A 22330-nucleotide genomic window follows, 5' to 3' on the forward strand; every position below is an offset into this window, starting at 1 on the left:
GGCCCACCCTTGCTGGTCGGGCCCCAACTCCATGCCGTTGTTGGTTCCGTGGGGTGGCATACGCCCAAGGGTTGGCCCCTGTGGCTGGGCCTTTCCCTGGAATGCGCACAATGTCAATTCTAAATAAAGACCGACCCCCATAGTTATTAAGAACCATATGTGTGGCTTGTTGGTAGGAGGCTTGGACTTGTTGCTTGGAGGTCACGGGTTCAACCCCTGCTGCTGCTGCCTAGACCTTAACTGAGTTTTTAGTGGCCTCTGGCTAGGCCACGTGTCAGCATGTGGTTGGACACCTTCCAACCAATTAAATTCCTCCAAATGCACCCAATGACAAATTGACAAGTCAAACCTGCCGCATCAGCATACAAAGTCAGCGCCACATCAGTAGTACAGATTGTTGACTGGGTTGTCACATTTTTCAAAAATTCCCCTGTTTGAGAAAGCGAACATAACATGATTCTGGGAGCATACGGTGTCCGTTTCGCGCGAAATGAGTTGTGTCGGATTCAAGATCACAAGAACTACATGTTAGTTTAGGTTCCACATCGATCCGACAACTTTGAATTTTAAGCTATTTTTTTAGCACCTGATCACCATTACTCACTCTGATGCATGAGCATCCAGCTCTGAGGAGACGGAAGGCAGTTGACTGTCTCATGGAGGGAGAACAGGAACCGGACAAAGATTACATGCTTAGCTGGACAGGTCATTAGACTTGTTGTTGTTGTTTTCTTTTTAATTATTATTTGTTTCATTTCCCAGAAGGTCGTTAGAGACCATAGCATTACAATTGTAAGTTGTTTTAGCTTAGGAGATAAATAGCAGTTAGTTAACATTTTATTAAAAGAAACTGGCTGGAAGTTGTAAAAGTTCTGGTTGGACAGTTCAACCGAAAAGGGAAGCAGTTATGCTCTCCGTGTATTAAAAACAGAGAAAAGAAATGAAAGGGGGGAACCTCTGGTACAAGAAAAACACACAGAAAAATAAAACCTCTGTAATACAAATAATGAGAAATATTACTTTTGCCAACAAAATGACCTACTGTTAATAATTTTACATGTATGCATAAATTCTTTCTGTATGTTCTAAGAACGCATTTGGAACGACCAGCCTTTTAGCTGTAACAGGACCCGAGACAACAAAAGGGAGTTTCTACAGACATACATTTCCAGCAAGCACAAGTACAGAACCATTCAACTGTCGTGATAACAACCAGGTACCAAGAAATACAAACTATTGTTTCATTTCATTTATAAGTTAATATAAGTACAGTATGTAGAAAAGAAAGATAACTTAACCTGATTCACCACACAACTGTGGGCTGTTACAAACAAAAAAAATTACAAACTTTCTGAGCACTTGCCAAATACCAAACGCCTTCAGAAACGCGGCCATACAAATTATTACATTAGAGCAGGGACATACGAGTCACGAAACACCGGAAGAAGCACCACCGACTAGGACATTGCAACCACAACAGAACCAGAACCAAGACTACCAAACCCTCCATAGCCTACAGTTACACTAAGGACGGAAAAGACCCTACCCGTTTGCAAGATTGGTCGGGTTCGAATGGTGACCGAAGGTTGAACGTGGACAAACCCTCGACGGCCAGCCACCAAGGCAACCTGCAAACGAAACAGAGCAAGGCTTAGTGCGGAGCTTGGAGCAACAAAAGGTAAGTTAACACAAAAACGGAAATGTGGAACAATGGAAACTCACGGCACTTACAGATAAGTTGACAAGGTGACCGGCGGAACCAAACCCGATAAACCAAGCTGAGACAAGGAACAGAGACCGTGAGAAGCTACAACAGGAGCAGGGACAGAGTAAAACAGAGAGCCATAGCTTACCTTTGGAGGCGAGGACGAACACAGCCAACCGGGAGCGCCAAGGTTGTGGATAACCTGTACAGTGCAAACAGCTAATTAACAGAACAAGAAGTAACCAGGTGACAGAGAACGCCCATAAAAACAATAACCTACCATTACGCACAGGAGAGAACCAGCAAGGTAATGCGTGCCCAGGAAACTCATATTCAAAGCAGAGAAAGCCCGAAGGCACAGTAAACCATCAGGAACCGCAACGGAGCAACACTCAGGACATGAGTATAGTGAACCGCCAGTAAAAACCACCGTGGAGCAGAGCCAGGGCTGAGCCCGAAAAATCACCAACAAAACCCACAGATCAGAGCTCGAGTTGAGCACGGGAGGAAGTAAAGTGACCTGAAAAACAAAGACTAGGGTTTAACAAAAGGCGGGAGGCGGATAGACCGGAGAACCGGCAGGTGGCAACCCTTAACCGAAGAGGAGGGACAACAATTAAGACATACAGATTGCAATCAAGTCGAGCCTACGGAGATTTGATATCATTACCTTTAGAAGTGACAGTTAACCTAACCCAAGTTGATTACCGAAAGGTCGAGAGGCCTGTAAAGTGTTGGCGTGATTCAAGTTATCCACGTCACGTTTTCCACACGTTGGTTAACGTTGGGCTGGGCCATCAAAAGTGGTATCAGAGCAGGTTTGTTGAGTAGGAGCAAATGGAGGTTGGCAGAAGAGGAAGAGGAAGAGGAAGAGGAAGAGCGGTCCAGAGGATAGCAGAAGAGGAACTCCGTGAGGAGATTCGCGCTTTGCGTGAAAGATTGGCAGTGGTGGAAGCTGGGGGAAGGAGAGACCCAGCAGATGATAGTGACGAAGATGTGGCAGAACCAGAAGATGAGTTTGAAGGGGTGACACCGGAATTCCGGTTATTAAAGTCAGTTTTGCTGTCTAGTCATAAGCCAAAGCATGAGCTACCCACTTATGACGGAAGTCTGTCTGCAGACGTGTTACTGGATTGGTTAAGTGAAGTAAACAAATATTTTGAATTTGAGGAAACTAGTGAGGACAAACAGGTGAAGTTCGCCGCCACCAAGCTGAAAGGACATGCGTCCTTGTGGTGGGACAGTGTTCAGGCGGAAAGGAAGAGGCTACGCAAACAGCCTATAAAGAAGTGGGCCAGAATGGAGGCAAAACTGAAGGAAAAGTTTCTGCCGAAAGACTATCAGATTATGTTGTATAGACAGGTGCAGAACTTAAAACAAAGAGGGATGACTGTTAAGGAATTTACAGAGGAATTTTATAAGTTGAATTTGCGAGCAGGGTATGTGGAAGATACCCCAGAAAAAACAGCCAGATTTGTGAATGGTTTGAGGGGGGAAATACTGGATGAAATCGGTATCCTCTCACCCAGAACTTTGGATGAAGCTTACCAGTTTGCACTAAAGGCAGAGGAGAAAATTAACCGGAAGAAAAATGCCAGGAGAGGAGGTGGAACTGGCAGAGGGAAGGGTAAGATTTTTGGTAGAGGCAGAGGTACAGGTTCAAGTGAAGAAGGCAGCAGTTCTAAGTCTGCTGGTACAACAGAAAAGGACAATAGCACTAGAGGAGGACGACCAGCTCAGCGAGGGCGAGGAAATGGTCGGGGCAGGGGAACTGTCCAGTGTTATCGTTGCCACAAGTTGGGACACAAGTCGTATGACTGTCCTGAAGGTGAACCGGTAGGTGGAAGAGGAGCTTATGTTGCTCAGCCAGAGGATGCTGAGACAACACCTCAAGAAGTAGAGAACGCACCAGAGACAGGTGAAGCTTTGGTGTTGAATAAGGTGCTGTTAAAACCAGCAAAAGAAGTTGCAGAGCCTGATCAGCGAAAGGCTTTGTTCCGAACTGTTTGCAAGTCACAGGGTAAGTGCTGCAAACTGATCATTGACAGTGGAAGTACTGACAATTTAGTGGCTGTAGAGATGGTGGAGAAACTGGGATTGAAAAAGTTGAAGCACCCCACCCCCTACAAAGTGTCATGGCTGCAGAAAGGACATCAACTGTTAGTTGATGAATAGTGTGAGGTGGAGTTTCAGATAGGCAGGTATAAGGATAAAATTATCTGCGATGTTATGCCAATGGATGTCTGTCATATACTGCTAGGACGACCCTGGCAGTTTGACAGAAGCGCAGTTCATGACGGAAAAACCAATTGTTATAAGTTTGTCAAAGATGGGATCAAGCACACGCTTGTACCCATCAAAGAGGAAAGTGCAGCAGAAGCCAGTGGGGTGAAAGCATTGCTGATGGGCGGAAAGGAATTTATAAAACAGATTGAGGACAGTGAAGTAAATTTTGCTGTCATACGAAGACCAAAAGCAGTGATATTGCATACACAGATTTCAGATTTGCCCGAGGAAATCCAAAAGCTGCTGCAGGAATTTGGAGACATCGTGGTGGATGACCTTCCGGATGAACTACCACCCAGGAGAGGTATTAGTCACTGTATTGACTTTATACCAGGGGCAAGTCTGCCAAATAAAGCAGCTTATCGTATGAGTCCTAAGGACCATGAAGAAATCAGGAAACAGGTCCAGGAGTTGTTGGACAAAGGACTGATTAGAGAGAGCATGAGCCCCTATGCAGTACCAACCGTTTTGGCTCCAAAGAAAGGAGGAGAATGGCAAATGTGCACGGATTCCAGAGCCATAAACAAAATTACTGTTAGGTACAGGTTTCCCTTACCAAGAATGGACGATATGATGGACTGTTTGAGCGGGGCGGCTTATTTCTCGAAGATTGACTTGAAGAGTGGATATCACCAAATCCGAATTCGGGAAGGAGATGAGTGGAAGACAACTTTCAAGACGAATGAAGGCTTATATGAGTGGCTGGTGATGCCATTTGGGTTGAGCAATGCTCCCAGCACGTTCATGCGCCTGATGAATGAGGTGCTGAAGGAATTCATTGGGAAGTTCGTAATAGTTTATCTGGATGATATTCTGATTTTTAGTAAGACTAGGGAAGAACATTTCAAGCATGTTCGAAGTGTGTTTGAGGAAGCTGCAGCAAAACAAGTTGCTGATCAATCTGAAAAAGTGTACTTTTTTTCAATGGGAGTTAGTGTACCTGGGTTTTGTAATTGCAGAAAATGAACTGAAGATGGACCCAGAAAAGGTGGCAGCTATAGTTAACTGGCCTTCTCCAAGAAGTTTATTTGAAGTCCGAAGTTTTCACGGACTAACGAGTTTTTACAAGAAATTCATCAGGAATTTTCAGCGAGATCTGCGCACCTATGCTGGATACGATCAAGAAGACAAATCAGCCTTTTCGCTAGACTGAAGCAGCGGAAAGTGGTTTTCAGATTTTGAAAAGGAAGATTACCGAGAGGCCAATATTGAGACTGCCTGATTTCAACAAACTTTTTCAAGTTTCCAGTGGTACCGCCATTGGGGCAGTACTTAGCCAGGAGGACAGACCAGTCGCATATTTCAGTGAAAATCTGAACGAGAGTAGGCAGAAATACTCAACCTATGACAAAGAGTTTTGCGCAATTATACAAGCGTTGAAGCATTGGAGGCATTATCTGTTAGGTAATGAGTTTGTTTTATTTACGGATAACTCTGCGTTACAGTACATTATGCAGCAACATAAATTGAACCATAAGCATGCAGCATGGGTTGAGTACCTACAGAATTTCACATTTGTACTAAAACATATTAGTGGGCAAGCGAATAAGGTGGCAGATGCACTAAGTAGGAGGACCCTACTCTTACAGGAAAGTACGATGCAGGTTTTAGGCTTTGAGCACCTGAGGGAACTGTATCAAACAGATGCAGATTTTAAGGACGCCTATGAGGCTTTCCAAAACCCTCTGTTGAGAAACAGTAGCCTGTGGTTGGACTACAATTTACAGGAAGGGTTGCTGTTTAAGGGGGGACAGTTATGTATTCCCAACTGCTCCATGCGAGAGAACATTATTCAGGAAAAACACAGTGGGGGACTGGCTGGACACTTTGGCATAGACAAGACGATTGCTCAGGTACGACATTTTTATTTTTGGCCGAAATTGCAGCGGGATGTGCAAAGGTACGTGAGTAGGTGCAAGGTTTGTCAACTGGCAAAGGGTCACAGTCAGAATACAGGGCTTTATTTACCATTACCCATTCCGAGCCGACCATGGGACTCCGTCAGTTTGGATTTTGTTCTGGGCTTGCCTAAGACACAACGGGGTTTCGATTCGGTAATGGTGGTGGTAGATCGATTTTCAAAGATGGCACACTTTGTACCTTGCAAGAAGACCAGCGATGCTACTTATGTAGCACATCTGTTTTTCAATGAGATTGTTCGACTACATGGACTTCCAAGGTCCATCATCTCCGACAGGGATGTAAAGTTCATCGGTCATTTTTGGCGAACCCTGTGGAAAAAGTTGAACACCCAGTTACAGTTCAGATCTGCTTATCATCCGCAGACTGATGGCCAAACGGAAGTTGTAAACCGGAGTTTGGGGAACTTGCTTCGGAGTTTAACAGGTGAGAATTCCCGGACGTGGGACCGTGTACTAGCTCAGGCGGAATTCGCATATAACGATTCACCTAATCGCAGTACTGGTTATAGTCCTTTCCAGATTTTGTACGGCATGCATCCACGCGGAGTGCATGAATTACGAGATTTGGGGAAGCTCGAAAAACGAAGTGCTGATGGAGAAGATTTCGCTCAAGCAATGAGTAATTTACATGAGCAGGTCAAGCTGAAATTACAGGACAGCAGTCAAAGGTATAAACAGCGAGCTGATTCAAAGCGTCGGGAAGTTCAGTTCAACGTTGGAGATGAAGTCCTTGCGTATTTACGTAAGGAGCGGTTTCCAAAACGGGAGTACAGCAAGTTAAAATTTAAGAAGATCGGTCCCTGTAAAATCATTCGCAAATTTTCTGCGAACGCCTATGAGTTACAGTTGCCACCAGGGATTGGTATTTCTCCCATTTTTAACGTGGCAGATCTGTTCCCTTATGTCGCTGATTCGGAAGACAATACAGCAGCAAAACCACCGCGGGACACCAGTTATGAAGAAAATTCATGGATGAGACAGCTGCCAACGGCACCACCCCTTGAGATCGAAAGGATTCTGGACACACAGGTAGCTAGGCGCACACGCAGGAAGGAATATCTGCGGTATTTGGTCAAGTGGAAGAACCGTCCGATAGAGGACAGTTCGTGGCTTAACGCAACGCAGATACAGAAAGCAGGTTATTCTGTTGACGACCTCATGGAACGGAGCCATGACTTTTTGCCACCCCGGGAGCCTGATGCAGGAGCATCCAGCTCCGAGGAGACGGAAGGCAGTTGACTGTCTCATGGAGGGAGAACAGGAACAGGACAAAGATTACATGCTTAGCTGGACAGGTCATTAGACTTGTTGTTGTTGTTTTCTTTTTAATTATTATTTGTTTCATTTCCCAGAAGGTCGTTAGAGACCATAGCATTACAATTGTAATTTGTTTTAGCTTAGGAGATAAATAGCAGTTAGTTAACATTTTATTAAAAGAAACTAGCTGGCAGTTGTAAAAGTTCTGGTTGGACAGTTCAACCGAAAAGGGAAGCAGTTATGCTCTCCGTGTATTAAAAACAGAGAAAAGAAATGAAAGGGGGGAACCTCCGGTACAAGAAAAACACACAGAAAAATAAAACCTCTGTAATACAAATAATGAGAAATATTACTTTTGCCAACAAAATGACCTACTGTTAATAATTTTACATGTATGCATAAATTCTTTCTGTATGTTCTAAGAACGCATTTGGAACGACCAGCCTTTTAACTGTAACAGGACCTGAGACAAGAAAAGGGAGTTTCTACAGACATACATTTCCAGCAAGCACAAGTACAAAACCATTCAACTGTCGCGATAACAACCAGGTACCAAGAAATACGAACTATTGTTTCATTTCATTTATAAGTTAATATAAGTACAGTATGCAGAAAAGAAAGATAACTTAACGCGATTCACCACACAACTGTGGGTTGTTACAAACAAAACAAATTACAAACTTTCTGAGCATTGTCAAATACCAAACGCCTTTAGAAATGCGGCCATACAAATTGTTACATTAGAACAGGGACACACGAGTCACGAAACGCCGGAAGAGGCACGGCCGACTAAGACATTGCAACCACAACAGAACCAGAACCAAGACTACCAAACCCTCCATAGCCTAACAGTTACACTAAGGTCGGAAAAGACCCTACCCGTTTGCAAGATTGGTCGGGTTCGAATGGTGACCGAAGGTTGAACGTGGACAAACCCTCGACAGCCAGCCATCAAGGCAACCTGCAAACGAAACAGAGCAAGGGTTAGTGCGGAGCTTGGAGCAACAAAAGGTAAGTTAACACAAAAACGGAAATGTGGAACAATGGAAACTCACGGCACTTACAGATAAGTTGACAAGGTGACCGGCGGAACCAAACCCGATAAACCAAGCTGAGACAAGGAACAGAGACCGTGAGAAGCTACAACAGGAGTGGGGACAGAGTAAAACAGAGAGCCATAGCTTACCTTTGGAGGCGAGGACGAACACAGCCAACCGGGAGCGCCAAGGTTGTGGATAACCTGTACAGTGCAAACAGCTAATTAACAGAACAAGAAGTAACCAGGTGACAGAGAACGCCCATAAAAACAATAACCTACCATTACGCACAGGAGAGAACCAACAAGGTAACGCGTGCCCAGGAAACTCATATTCAAAGCAGAGAAAGCCCGAAGGCACAGTAAACCATCAGGAACCGCAACGGAGCAACACTCAGGACATGAGTATAGTGAACCGCCAGTAAAAACCACCGTGGAGCAGAGCCAGGGCTGAGCCCGAAAAATCACCAACAAAACCCACAGAGCAGAGCTCGAGTTGAGCACGGGAGGAAGTAAAGTGACCCGAAAAACAAAGACTAGGGTTTAACAAAAGGCGAGAGGCGGATAGACCGGAGAACCGGCAGGTGGCAACCCTCAACCGGAGAGGAGGGACAACAATTAAGACATACAGATTGCAATCAAGTCGAGCCTACGGAGATTTGATATCATTACCTTTAGAAGTGACAGTTAACCTAACCCAAGTTGATTACCGAAAGGTCGAGAGGCCTGTAAAGTGCTGGCGTGATTCAAGTTATCCACGTCACGTTTTCCACACGTTGGTTAACGTTGGGCTGGGCCATCACACTCACTGCCTTAAGGGTTCATTAGATGATCATGAGAGCCTGGTGATTGCTATGAAGGAATTGGATGTTATGATATCATCTATAACAGGAACTATTGTTTTCATTGAGATAATTCAACAACTGAAACTAGTGGATGTTATTAACGAAGCTGACAATATCAAGGTGTTCTCTTTTTCAGGATTTTTTTTCCCTTTTGTTTTGGATTTTCACATATACAAGTAACTGAAATTCTTGATCTCCATTTTTAATTAGTATTTCATGTTTTAATGTCCACCTCGAGCAATAAGGCCTATGGGCATATTAATAAAATTTGGTGTTTAAACATTTATGTTCAACTCCCACAATTTATAATTCTTGTGACTCATTTTTGAAATGTTTGGATTTCAACAACGCTTTCCTTATTGAGCTTTTCATTCTCACTATGATTTAGTACTAATAAGAGACAAGAACAGCATAATTAGATCAAAAAATATGCAAAATATGATAAAGTATAAGCCCCTCAATTACAATGTATATTCTCTATGATCATTTGAACAACATATGATTTGTGTGCTTCAAGTATATCTTATTGTGTACAAAGCATTCAAAACTAGGTGTTGATCCCCGGGCCTTGAATAAAACAATATACATCCACCCACCAGCCAATATCCTCTCATAGAAGGAGGTTGTGGAGATATGGGAAAGGCTTATAGGCCACCCTTTGGTGAAGAAGAGCATTTCATCCGAAGAATGGCTCAAGTTTATGGAAGGTTTGTATCTTTTTAAGCAATGCACAGAGAGAGGCATATTGATGGGCTTATTGATTTATTTGAAGAGATGAGATCATATTATCATGTAGAATTTTTAGGTGTTAAATTTGAAAATTTTGGTTGTAGGTAAGCCTCTTGGACTACAGATTGCAATTACCCATGCCCACCAAATATTCTATGATTTTCTTACTACAAATTTTGAGATTAGATCTAAATAGGGAAAAGCCACGGAGCTATCTAGACGCAAATACACAATTGTGGAATCCTTCTTGAACCATTATGTATAAGATTTTATTGTTTAGATCTTAATCCTAACAACTCTTAGTGCAGTAAAATCTGAACACCTGATAGTTTATTTTAGTCATTGCATATTGTTCCAAACAAAATCAATGTTTTCATAAATAAGTGTCCCACTTTGAAATTTCTCCCCTTTGTTTAATGCTTGTAAGTTCTAATCTTACTAGCCAACAAGAAATTCTGTCGACAACAGTTGGTTGTACCCACCATTACTTTTTAAAAACATTTCAAAGTCCCTCGAAGTCTCTATCCATTTGAAACTATGAAGAAAACATGCCCACCATCCCCCACTCAACACTACTACAAAATAACACTCTAAATTAAAATTTTGCATGCACTTTTTTCCATTCAAATCTCTTCATTGTTGAAAACGACATAGATTAAAGAGTTCCTTTTTAATTCTTTAAATGAACAACATAATATAATTGAGCATTGAGTTAGCTTTGGATTTGGTCATTAGCTGGAATTTGTGTGTGCTCCCTAGAATGCAAACCATGGATCGTAAAAGAGCAAATTTCTCATCGTGGGAGGTGCAGGGTACATAGGTAAAAGGTTTGTAAGGGCAAGCTTGGCTCTTGGTCATCCCACTTACGTTCTGTACCATCTTGCAGCAACTCAGAATATTGACAAAGTGGAGCTCCTCCTTTCCTTCAAACAATCTGGTGCCCAGCTTCTGCAAGTATGTATTGTTATAGTTTCCTTCAAACAATCTGGTGCCCAGCTTCTGCAAGTATGTATTGTTATTTTTATTTTCAGGGCATGTATATTTGAATTGCATGCATACATCCAAGAGAATGTCCATTACTCACTGACTGCCTTCAGGGTTTATTGGATGATCATGAGAGCCTGGTGACTACTGTGAAGTAAGTGGATGTTGTGATATCATCTCTGGCAGGAACTATTGGTCACAATGAGATAATTCAACAACTGAAACTGGTGGATGCTATTAACGAAGCTAGCAATATCAAGGTGTTCTTCTCTTTTTTAGGATTTTTTTTCCCTTCTGTTTTGGATTTTCACATATAAAAGTAACTGAAATTCTTGATCTCTCTTTTTAATTAGTATTTCATGTTTTAATGTCCACCCTGACCAATAAGGCCTATGGGCAGATTAATAAAATTGGGTGTTTAAACATTTGTGTTGAACTCCCACAATTTATAATTTATGTGACTCATTTTTGAAATGTTTGGATTTCAACAACACTTTTGATTGAGCTTTTGATTCTCACTATGATTCAGTACTAATGGGAGACAAGAACAACATAATTAGATCACAAAATAGGAAAAATATGATAAAGTATAAGCCTTTCAATTACAATGTATATGCTCTATGATCATTTGAGCAGCATATGATTTTTGTGCTTCAAGTATATCTTATTTTGTACACAACATTCAAAACTAGGTGTTGATCTCAACAAAACAATATACATCCCCATTAGCCAATATCCTGTCACAGAAGGAGGTTGTGGAGATCTAGGAAAGGTTTATATGCCACCATCTAGTGAAGAAGAGCATTTCATCTAAAGAATGACTCAAATTTATGGAAGGTCTGTATCTTTCTAAGTAATGCGTAAAGAGAGTCATATTGATAGGCTTATTGATTTATATGAAGAGATGAGATTAGATTATCATGTAACATTTTTGGGTTTTGAATTTGAAAATTTTAGTTATAGGTAAGCCTCTTGGACTACAAATTACAATTGCCCATGCTCACCAAATATTCTATGAAGTTTGCACTGTAAATTGTGAGATTAGACCTAAAGGGGTAGAAGCCTATCCATGTGTAAAATACACAACTATGAAATCCTTCTTGAAGCCTTATGTATAACCTTTTATTATTATGGTCTTGAGATCATAGTAATGCTTTTTTCTGAAGTGTAGTATTTCTTAATCACTTGGAGAAAAAGTTAGTGCAATTACTAAGTTAAAATTAATTTAGCATCTAATTCTAATGGTAAGAAGTCTAATTTTGGCTCTCATGTCTGTGGCAAGAGAGAACTGATAAGCGTTTAACAACCAAAACATAAAACTATGATCTCCACGGTTAACTCTTCTGATTTTCGTCCATTTACTGGTCATTTGCAACAACAATTTACATGACAAAGTTATCATATTATATATTACGTTTTAACATAATCAGAGACCTCTTTTCTGTTTCCCTTACATGTGGTTATTTTCGGATTGCCTCAACTTTGCTTCCATTTCACATTGCATAGTTGTTTTGGCTGCACATAGCTTTTCACTTATACACACGTTGCTTCTGCATGAAATCTGTACACTTCATACGGGAGTTGTTTTGGTTGGGATAGTTTTTCATTTTTAGATATTGTGTATTTTATATGTTATATGTGAGGGTTATTTTTATTTTGATGGTAAATTTTAAGAATATTTTGGAATTTGATTGGTTAAGAAAATCAATTTATTTAACTTTTATTTATTAGAAATTTAATAGTTGAATTAGCTTTATTTGTGAAATTTATTTTCAGAATTTGTAATCAAATTTATAAAACAATTGACTACACTTTTATTCATTAAATTCTAAGTATTCCCAAAATCAACGACTACTTACTTGGAAGTTTAATAATTGACTTAGTTTTATTTATTAAATTTATTCTCAAAATTTGTAATCAAATTTATAAGACTATTAACTTCACTTTTATCCATTAAATTCTAAATATTCCTTAAATTCTAAATATTCCCAAAATCATCGGCCACCACCACCACGACGCGCCGCCGCCGTAAGAACCTAACGGTCAAAAGTTAGGTTTTCTGTCTAACACGCCTGCTTTAATATTTATATATAGCCACTTAATTTTGCGCCATAGACGCTTGTTTTGTTAGACCAGATAAGAAACAAATTCGCACAAATTTGAGGTTCAGGGAGGATGCAGACCATTACTTGAATACATTGAAAAACGCTCTTATCAACTTTTAGAAAGTTTTAAAAAAAGATAAAGCAAATAATTTTATTATTGTTTTATGTTTCTTTTAAAGTGATTTATTATTTTATAAAAATAGTGTAGGATGTGATTCTCATGTTTTTTAAAAGTAATTAAAGAGGAAAGTGGTTGTAAATCAATATTTCAAATTTTATTTGAATGCTTCAAGTTTTTGATAATAATATGAAGGTTAGAAGTGGTAATTACAGTTAAATTTTTAAAACTATACAGATTTTGTATTTTTTTTAAGTACATTTTATCAATTTGTGAGGGTAAATTTCATTTATATTTTTTATTTAATTGATTCGACATAGTTATAGAAGTATTTTTTATAATGTAATTAAGATAAATAAATTGCATAATTTTTAAAAATTAATTATCATTTTGCTATTTTCAAAATTTATAATTAAAATTTGTTTTAAATTACCTGTTTTGAATTTACATTAAATTCACTGCATTGTGGGCGGAATTGTTTTTAAGGACCTAATTACATGATAGAATTATTTTATGGAGAGAAAGTTTATTTTATTGTTCCCATCAAAGAAGAATACAATTTTTAAAGACTTAACTATATGATAGAATTATTTTATGGAAAAAAAAGGTTTTATTTTAGTGTTCCCATCAGGACAAAGAAAAATACACTTGAAAAAGTTAGGTTGAAGTGTGTATTGTCATTTTTTGAGTATTTCAAAAAAAATTCATCTTAAATTTAAATTTATATTTTTTTGGTTTTTTGTTTGATAATAATATTTGTACATATGAAAAATTATTATTTTAATTATTGATTATAGGCTTAATTTTTTTTACATTGAAATATATTATTACATGTTTAATTAGCTAAAAACATGGTAAGCTCTATTTTAAATGGGTGACTATTGTAATATATTTTCCTTCACAATATTTTATTTAAACACTTTGCAATTATTTTTTAGAGTTACAAACCTATAGAGTATATCAATCACATGTATTAATACAATTATGCTAATTATGTGAATAATGAATAATTACAGTTTAGCAGTTCGGCAGTTTCTGACTTTTTGACATAACTTGCTTAGACTTGTGGACCTATGAAATCCATTTCACTTTAGTACTTTTGGTAGTTTAAGATGTTTTTCTCAGTGTTCTGCCCAACGAAATGCAATAGAATGATTCCACTTTTGGCCTACATAATTTCCATCTGCAATACTCGTTAATTACAATATTTTATCTAAACACTTATAATTATTTTGTAATTACAAACTTATAATTTATATCATATTATGTTAATTAATTAAATAATAAATAATTACAATTTAACTATAACTTTTTGACAAAACTTCGTTAGACATGCGGACACCCAACTCATCCATGAAATCCATTTCACTTTCGTACTTTTAGTAGTTTAAGACGTTTTTCTCAGCGTTCTGCGCATCGAAATCCGATGGAGTGATTCCACTTTTGGCCGACATGCACATTCATTCAACTTAGCGTGTATCTCATCAATATTATTGGAGAATCGACCTACATGGCGCTTCTGGGCCATTATATCTTCCCTCTCTCATTGTCTTGTGCTTTTCCATAGCTTCCCCGTCTCTATAATGATGACATTTTTATAATTTTCGTTCGCAATACCCCTAACGTTAAACGATTATCGCTGTCTTCACCATTTAAACATGTTTTTGTCTTCCTTCACGTATAACTACAGAGTTATAATTAATACAATGAAATTAAGATTATATACTAGTTAGTAATAGCCGTTTAGTTCAAAAATATATATATATATATATATAATATTTAATATTTAAGATAAGTAACCTATTAATCTAAGTATATATGAGTATCATAAAATCTCTTACATAAGTTGGATTTCATAAATTTGAGCTTTATTTTATTTGGCATTTTCATGTGGAACTACCATAGCTATTACTTTTTGAGTGATTAGAAGGCAGCATAGATCTTAGTTGTAAATAGTTAGCTTTAATAATCATTAATATTAAGTTAGTCTTTTTTTTTCTTTTCTTTTTTTAAATTAATTTTTTCACTTTTAAATTAAATTGGTTAAATTTACATTTAAAAAAAATTATAATAATTATAATGTTTTTGGTCTTTTATAATTTGGATTTTTTTTTTAATTTTATTAAAATAGAATATATATATAAATATATATATAGATAGAGGCTTCATGTAATTTAGAATGTTTATTTTATTTTGTTGAAAGAAAATATATAATATTTAATTTTGATTGGAAAATATATCTACATATTAAATCAAATATTTAAAATATTAAAAAAATAGTTTTCAATTTTATATTAAAAATAAATTAATAAATATAACAATAATGAATAAATAAACACCATGTCGTTTTTATCTATATTATACTGACTTCTCTCTATTCACATGGGGCGCAATAAATTCACTGTGTTAATTGACTTCCTCAAATGAAAAATATTTATTAAGTAATAACAAAATATTTATTATGTAATAATGAGGAATGAAACACCATGTCTCGAAACATGGGAAAAAGGTCGATTTTATCTTGTATTGTTGTGGACTTCGTGATTTAGGAGCATCTCTTATTTTGTATTTAATTATTTATTTAATTTGGAGAATATAATTGAGAGGATTTCTCCCAACTTCCTCCAGATATCAAGGAAGGAGTATTCTCTTTGAGGAATTCGAGAGATTTCCTCCTCAATAAATAACCATGTAATTCATTTGTAAAACGAGAGAAATTAATTTTTGAATTTAGGCTTCTGTGACCTATATCAAGATTTTGAGACATGTTATGTGTTTTTAACCATCCAATGTGGTTCATAGTCAGGACAAGATAAAAAACTATCTTATGTTTGTTTTAATGAGTGATTTATTCATTTGGTCTCCGTTGGATGGCACCAAAATCAAGTGTATTGGTTTAAATCTATATCATAACTAGATGTTGGAGTTGATAGTTAACAAAGCACGAGTACCATAGTAGCAGAAGTGCATTATCACAATCGTCAAGTACATTTTTTAATATTTGTACAATTTTTAATAGTAGGCTATAGTGTGACTTTTCAGAGATTCTGGTCATCTGAAAAGCACACTTTTCTGGCACCATGTCCACCTTGTCGGAAGTCCGTTGACATTGCCGGAACCCCTCTCTATTACCATCAGTCACCTGCTATGTCACCCTTCAGCATGCATGCATTAACTTATCGCTTGCCATTAACTCACCAACTTCGGGCCACGCTCAATTTGAATTTGATTCCCTGCATGTCGCGCTCAGTTATGAATCCACTGGAATCCCCTGCAGCACGCTGCTTGCCCAGAGCGCACCCCTGCATCCTTGCTTGCTCTGAGCATCGACATAGGTGAAAACCAACCGAGTGCAAAACCAAGTATTATGCCCCCTCTTGATGCATGGATTATTGATTTGGTTTCTAGATTTCTGATTGGCCATGACTCTCACATACCCTTCATTATCTAAAGGACAGTTGGGGAGCCGACTCCATGTCTTTTCACTTAGGCTGTAAAATACCACCTCCATCACCGTCATACATCCATTGAGGATAAAGCAAGTGTGATCCCCAACTCCTATGTAGCTCATAAATGGGAAATCCATAGAGCTTTGAATATTACACAATGTCTTATTAACATCCTCACACAAGGATGGAGGCATTAGGGCAACCTCTTTCCAGCATGATGATGAAGAAAGCACAAAAAATGCCACAAAATACATAAAACCTACAAGGTATGAAACCTTTGAATGTAACAAATAGGTTGGCTCCAATGTCCACCTAGACATCCTTACTAAATTTATTTAAACAACATGAACCTGAAAATAGTAGTGGATCTTAAGGAGATATCATCCCACTCTAGTGTGTACATGAAACTCCAAAAGTCGAGCATAGTGGTATTAATCTCTGCCACAAAAAGTTGGAAGGATAAGATAAAGTCTAACATAGGTTGGTTCCTCACATAAGTATCAATAAGAATGAGGATTGAAGAAAGCATCAATAAGTATACATGTACATACACTACATAATATAAAGTCAAGGAAGCTCGTTAAGTTTGATATTTGCCTTTGGCCTCCATTCTGACCTTGTCCTCAGAATTTATGATTTGTCATCTTGCAATCGAAGCAAGTGTGCAAACTATAATGTTTTTGAAGGTACATTTCTCTGTGAAAATGAAACGCATAGAGAGAAGGAAAGACACCAAAATCAGATCTTTTAAGGAGGCATTTTACTCTATCAATTAGATTTATTCATAATATCTCTTCAAATATCATTATGGAAGAAATCCAACACTCTTAGCCATATGAAACAGCCATGTTGTTGTCCCCTTTTGAAAATTGTTCATTCTCCTCCCATTTATTTCATTTCAGATTTCACTAGGCATGCCAAGAGCTAAGCATATCAGATTGTTGGACAAGTAGGGCCCCCTATTTTTCAACAGGTCCGGTGTTTGGGCCTCCCTTACTAGTGGACAGTAGTTCAACTGATCTCTATGTAGATGTAACTAATTGGCAAAGGGATGGTTTCAATAGTGTCACTGGAAATCTTGTTGAGAACCGAGTGATGATGGCATATAGACTCTAAAGCCACCTAACCCCACCTTGTCATCTCCCAAACCTCTTAAAACTCGAATTTATTGGAACGTAAACTTAACTTACATTAATCAACACGCACGCACATCATTCTACATTCAAACCCGAAATGGTCCACACTCCACGTGGTGCCTATAACTCTTCCACTTTGTGACCAGGCTCCCATGCTTATGTCATACTCCATCACTATGCATCCCTTTGCATTACAATACCATCATCCTCAGACGGTCACACGTCCATGTCATATCCCATCACAATGAATACATGTCATATCCCATCACAATGAATACCTTGCATTACAATGCTATCATCCTCACACATCACGGTGGTGATTTCATTATAACTGAGGTTGATTTGAGAGGCGTTTGGATGTTCTTGGTAGGAGGGAAATAATTCTCGGCAAACACCCAAAAACCACAATCCACCCTTGGTAAGCATTTGTATGGGTCGTTTCCCTTATGCCAATCACGTGATGGTAGTAAGCATTTGGATCAATGCGTTTATGAGGGAAGTGAGTTGGTCTACAATAATTTGTACGTTTGTTCGAAGGGTGGTTTTGCATGCTACACACTCTGGCATACCCATTCAGCCCATGTGCACCATACTCATATCACACCCTTGCCTTTTCGAGAGGGTATATATATGTAGGGACGTGAGATATTCGAGAATAATTTGCACGTTTGCTCCGAGGGTGGTGTGCACGCTACATACTCTGGCATAACCATTCAGCCCATGTGCACCATACTCGTTTCACACCCTTGCCTTTCCGACAGGTTGTGGCAATTCCAAGGCTTAAAGAGCCCATCTCCATTATGGCTAGACTCATGATCTGTAATCGAGCTTAAAGAAGTCATAGCCAAGGCAGATTGTTAAATTCAAATGCAATATATTACAGAAAGATTACAGTTATAAATAATATTCTCAAGTTATTCCAAGGCTATCCTAAATTTATGATTTTGAAAAATATGTCAGTTATACATCAAATATGTCAGTTATACATCATGAATTCTTGGGAAGTTAAATAAATTTTTTTCCGTTAAAGCCATAACCATTTAGAGTTCACATTACATGTCTATTATATATTATAAAAATTCTTTTTCTGAAAAGGCTATCTAAACACAACATGTCAATTCAAACAGAGCTTATTGGGCATGAATTTGCGCAAAGTTCTCATTTGTGATTAATAATCTATTCTTCGAAAAAATTCATTTGCACTTTGAAATTTAAAACATGAGAATTCTTTTTATTTCCATTATAATGAGAGCAAGGTTTTAATAAGCATTTAAATTTAAATGCAAGCCATTTTCATGTTTTAAATTTATATAATTCATAGCAATTCCAAGTGTTCACCGAAGGAATTTCAAAATTGAGAAAGTAAAGTTAATTTTTCCATATTTAATAAAACCAAAGTGAGAATTATCACATATCTCAACTCTGATAAATTTAAACCCAATTCAAATCAACTAAAGAAACAAGATTTATGGCATATATTTTGAGACATGAGTGCTCATGAATACCAAAACATATTGTTCTATAATCATAAGAATTCAAAAAATCTTTCTTGTTTCCCAGGATCTTGAATGAGACTATTCATTCTACTTATCTCTCATATATTAGGCCCCTTAAAAGCCAATTATAAATTATGTGAGAAAAACTATAATTATGTTTTAATTTATTTATTAGAATTACAAGTTCAAGACCTTCCATCCTGGATTGAAATTCATTAATTTCCTTTTGGTTTCAACAAGAGCATAATGGCCCCCAATTTTTTTCTCAAAGTGGTTGCATTTCCCAGCCAATCAACAAAAAAGAGTGTGAGCATAAGGTTAATCTCTATGTTAGAGTTTTTAGGGAAATTATTCATTCATAATTGATAGTTACAATTCCATGAGTTTTTAATGAATTTTTTTAGCAAATCATTTGGCATGTCCTATGAAGAATTCTAACAGAGTCTTAACTATAAAACGTTGAATTTTTCTCTTATAATTATCTCCACATCACGAGTGGGACAATCTGCTCATAAGTAACATGTTCAAGGCATCTTTTGCCTAGCTAGTGCAAACCCAACTGTCATTGTTGAGACCTTGTAAGAGTCTTTCATTACCATTCAGCCATCATGGTTTTTCAATACGCTGAGGAGATCTCTTCCACTACCCTTCCAACCATAAAATCTCTTTCAAGAGATTCATTATAGCCATAATGTTAAAGATAAAAAGGAATTAAAAACTTATACGAGTCCCATGCTTATAATAACCACTAGATTATACACTCAGCCATAAACATACATCACAAGAGTCTACTTAAATTTTAACAAGAAAGCATATGGATTTTACATAACCATAACCATCATTTCCATTTCATTTAATTAAATCACATTAGAAATTAAAAGTTAGGTAAATAACTGACTGCAACTGAATAAGGGTGAGTTATTTTCCTCTCAAAAATAGGCTCAATTGTGTGTCCAATTTATCTTGCAGTTTTTCACCCCCTAGATTTACTATGATGTCACCAAGGGAAATCTCTCTTAGTCAATATAAATTTGGAATCATGAAGGTCACTCTCCTTCATAACTAGAAAATTAGCAAGTATTCCCTTCAATCCTCTCTAAGCCAAAATTTGGCACAAATCTATGCGTGATTTCTCAACTATATTGCACAACACAAAGGAGTTCCTTCATTAACCCAATAGTCCATCAGTGGCGTCCCATCTCAGTGCTTCCTTGGTTTGCTCAACAAGCTTCAAAAAATGAAACTCTCTTCTAGCTCAAGTTTAAGGCACTTGTAATTAATTTTCTCGAATAAAAAATGGATCTTATGATATTCAAAGGTTTTCCATTAAACAAAAGAATTTTTGGCATCAATTTTCATCCAAATTTTGCCTGTATACCCATTCTTGTGCAACCCACACTGTTTGCATGTGAAAAATAATAATTATCTTCTCTCGAACATGATATTTCATGGGTTAGATCCATAAATTCATGGGTTAGCTCATAAACTTCTAGATTGGTACTTTCTCCATACCTTTAGGACAAGTGGGCACAATTCCAAACTAATATGTTAAATGTGGGAAGTTGGTAGTTCAACTACCAACTCCCTCATCATCCAATTTCTAAAACAATTGAAAAAATGTTTTTTTTCCTCTATTCGGTTGCAAGTAATGAATTTGGGAAATGATTATTTAAATAGGTACAATTCCTACCATTCCCCCTTGCCAGTTCTAACTGATGCTTCATGCTCAATGTAGGTTCTCCACCCATTTTGTTAGTTACTTGGAATTTTCATTAAACATAAAAGACCATACATATTGTCCCTTGGTGTAATTAATTTGACTTATGTATATCAATTATAGATGGCTTTACATTATCAGTAGGGGATCAAAATGGGTGCATTAGAGGAAAAATAGTCCTTATATGATTAATTTGTTCTAATGGGTAGAGTGTTGTAGTGAAGTCTAAACAATGAGTTGTTTCCTTGTAGATTCAAGTCATGATCATGCAAAGTATTAGGTGAACCAATCGACTCATCCTTCATGTAATGAAAATTGTAGACTCTGCTCCATTAACAAAGACCTAAAAGCATAAATAATCACAAATATGATTTATAGTAGTAGAGTAGCAGAAGATAGAGTCTGAAGAGTTGACATAGAGCATGATCTAGTAAGAGAATTTATGATCAACCAAGAAGAAGTAGATATTTAGACCAAGCAATAGAGAAAGGAATTTGATTAAGTAGTAGATAAATTTTCAATCAATCCAAGAGCATGCAATCATTGGAGCAATGGAATTTGAGCATTTGATTGAAAGATTGAGTACTAATAGAGAAATTTGGTAACAATTGAGTAAGCACTTGCAAAGAGTATTGATTTTAATATACTTGATACAATAACATTACAAGAAAATAATACATTCAAATAAGATACATCAAATGTCATGCACACACATAGCTTCAAGAATAAAAGGATGACTTGAGAATAATTGAATTGATTGAGCTCGTTTTTAACAAAACAATTCCTTGGGTTATGACCTTGGAAGCCAAATTGTAAAGAAATGGCATATTGGTAAAAGCATATGGTTCCATAGTAGGGTGTTGTGCATGGTGCAATATTAGCATTGGATGGGATTCGAAACGTTGATTCAAAAACCTAAACTGTGGTTTCTCCGATCATGAATTCAAAAGATTCAACCCACAGATCTCTAAAATCCAGGATCATTGTTTAGTAGGGTAGACAAGTGCTACTGTTGGAAACAATGTTAAATACTAAGAGTGGGGTGAATCAGTTTTTAGACTAATTTTAACTTTTATGCCAATTTATATTATCATTCAAACTTGGCATTCAATATGTAATAAACCACTGTCATAGCATGTGCAACAAATGAATGAATCAACAAATAAACATAAACACCAAGAGAGGCATACAAATAAGACACTATGGTTTAATGTGGAAACACTTCTAGGAGAAAAACCACCAAACTTGTTTGTTATTTGATGTAAAAATGAGCTCCTACTCTATTAGATAAAAAAATTTGTGAGCCACCACTCAGAGGAAGCACGAACTCCCTTTGATTGTTTTCTAACACCCACTAGTAGGAAGCACCAACTCCCCTTCTTCTGTAGATGGATCATGGATTTGTTGCAAGCACCAACTTGTAGCTCCTTGGATTTATGCAAGCACCAACTTGCAAGAGACATCAAACCCCAAACTCTACTCAAACATCCACTAAGATAGAAGCACCAACTCCCTGTCTTGTAAGCATCAACCCACACTACTATG

General features: G+C 37.4%; 1 long non-coding RNA gene across 1 annotated transcript; it reads right to left on the bottom strand.

The window, feature by feature from the left end:
• Positions 1-1727: 1727 nt before the first annotated feature.
• Positions 1728-2167, bottom strand: LOC149162793 (uncharacterized). The gene is made up of 2 exons (XR_016261459.1): positions 1986-2167; positions 1728-1907 (listed from the first exon to the last, which is right to left on the bottom strand). It is a non-coding gene; the product is annotated as an uncharacterized LOC149162793 (long non-coding RNA).
• Positions 2168-22330: the final 20163 nt, after the last annotated feature.

This window comes from Pinus tabuliformis, chromosome 5_2 (assembly GCF_031772625.1).
Source record: "Pinus tabuliformis cultivar Carrire ecotype Pingquan chromosome 5_2, CPIR1, whole genome shotgun sequence".
NCBI lineage: Eukaryota > Viridiplantae > Streptophyta > Pinopsida > Pinales > Pinaceae > Pinus > Pinus tabuliformis.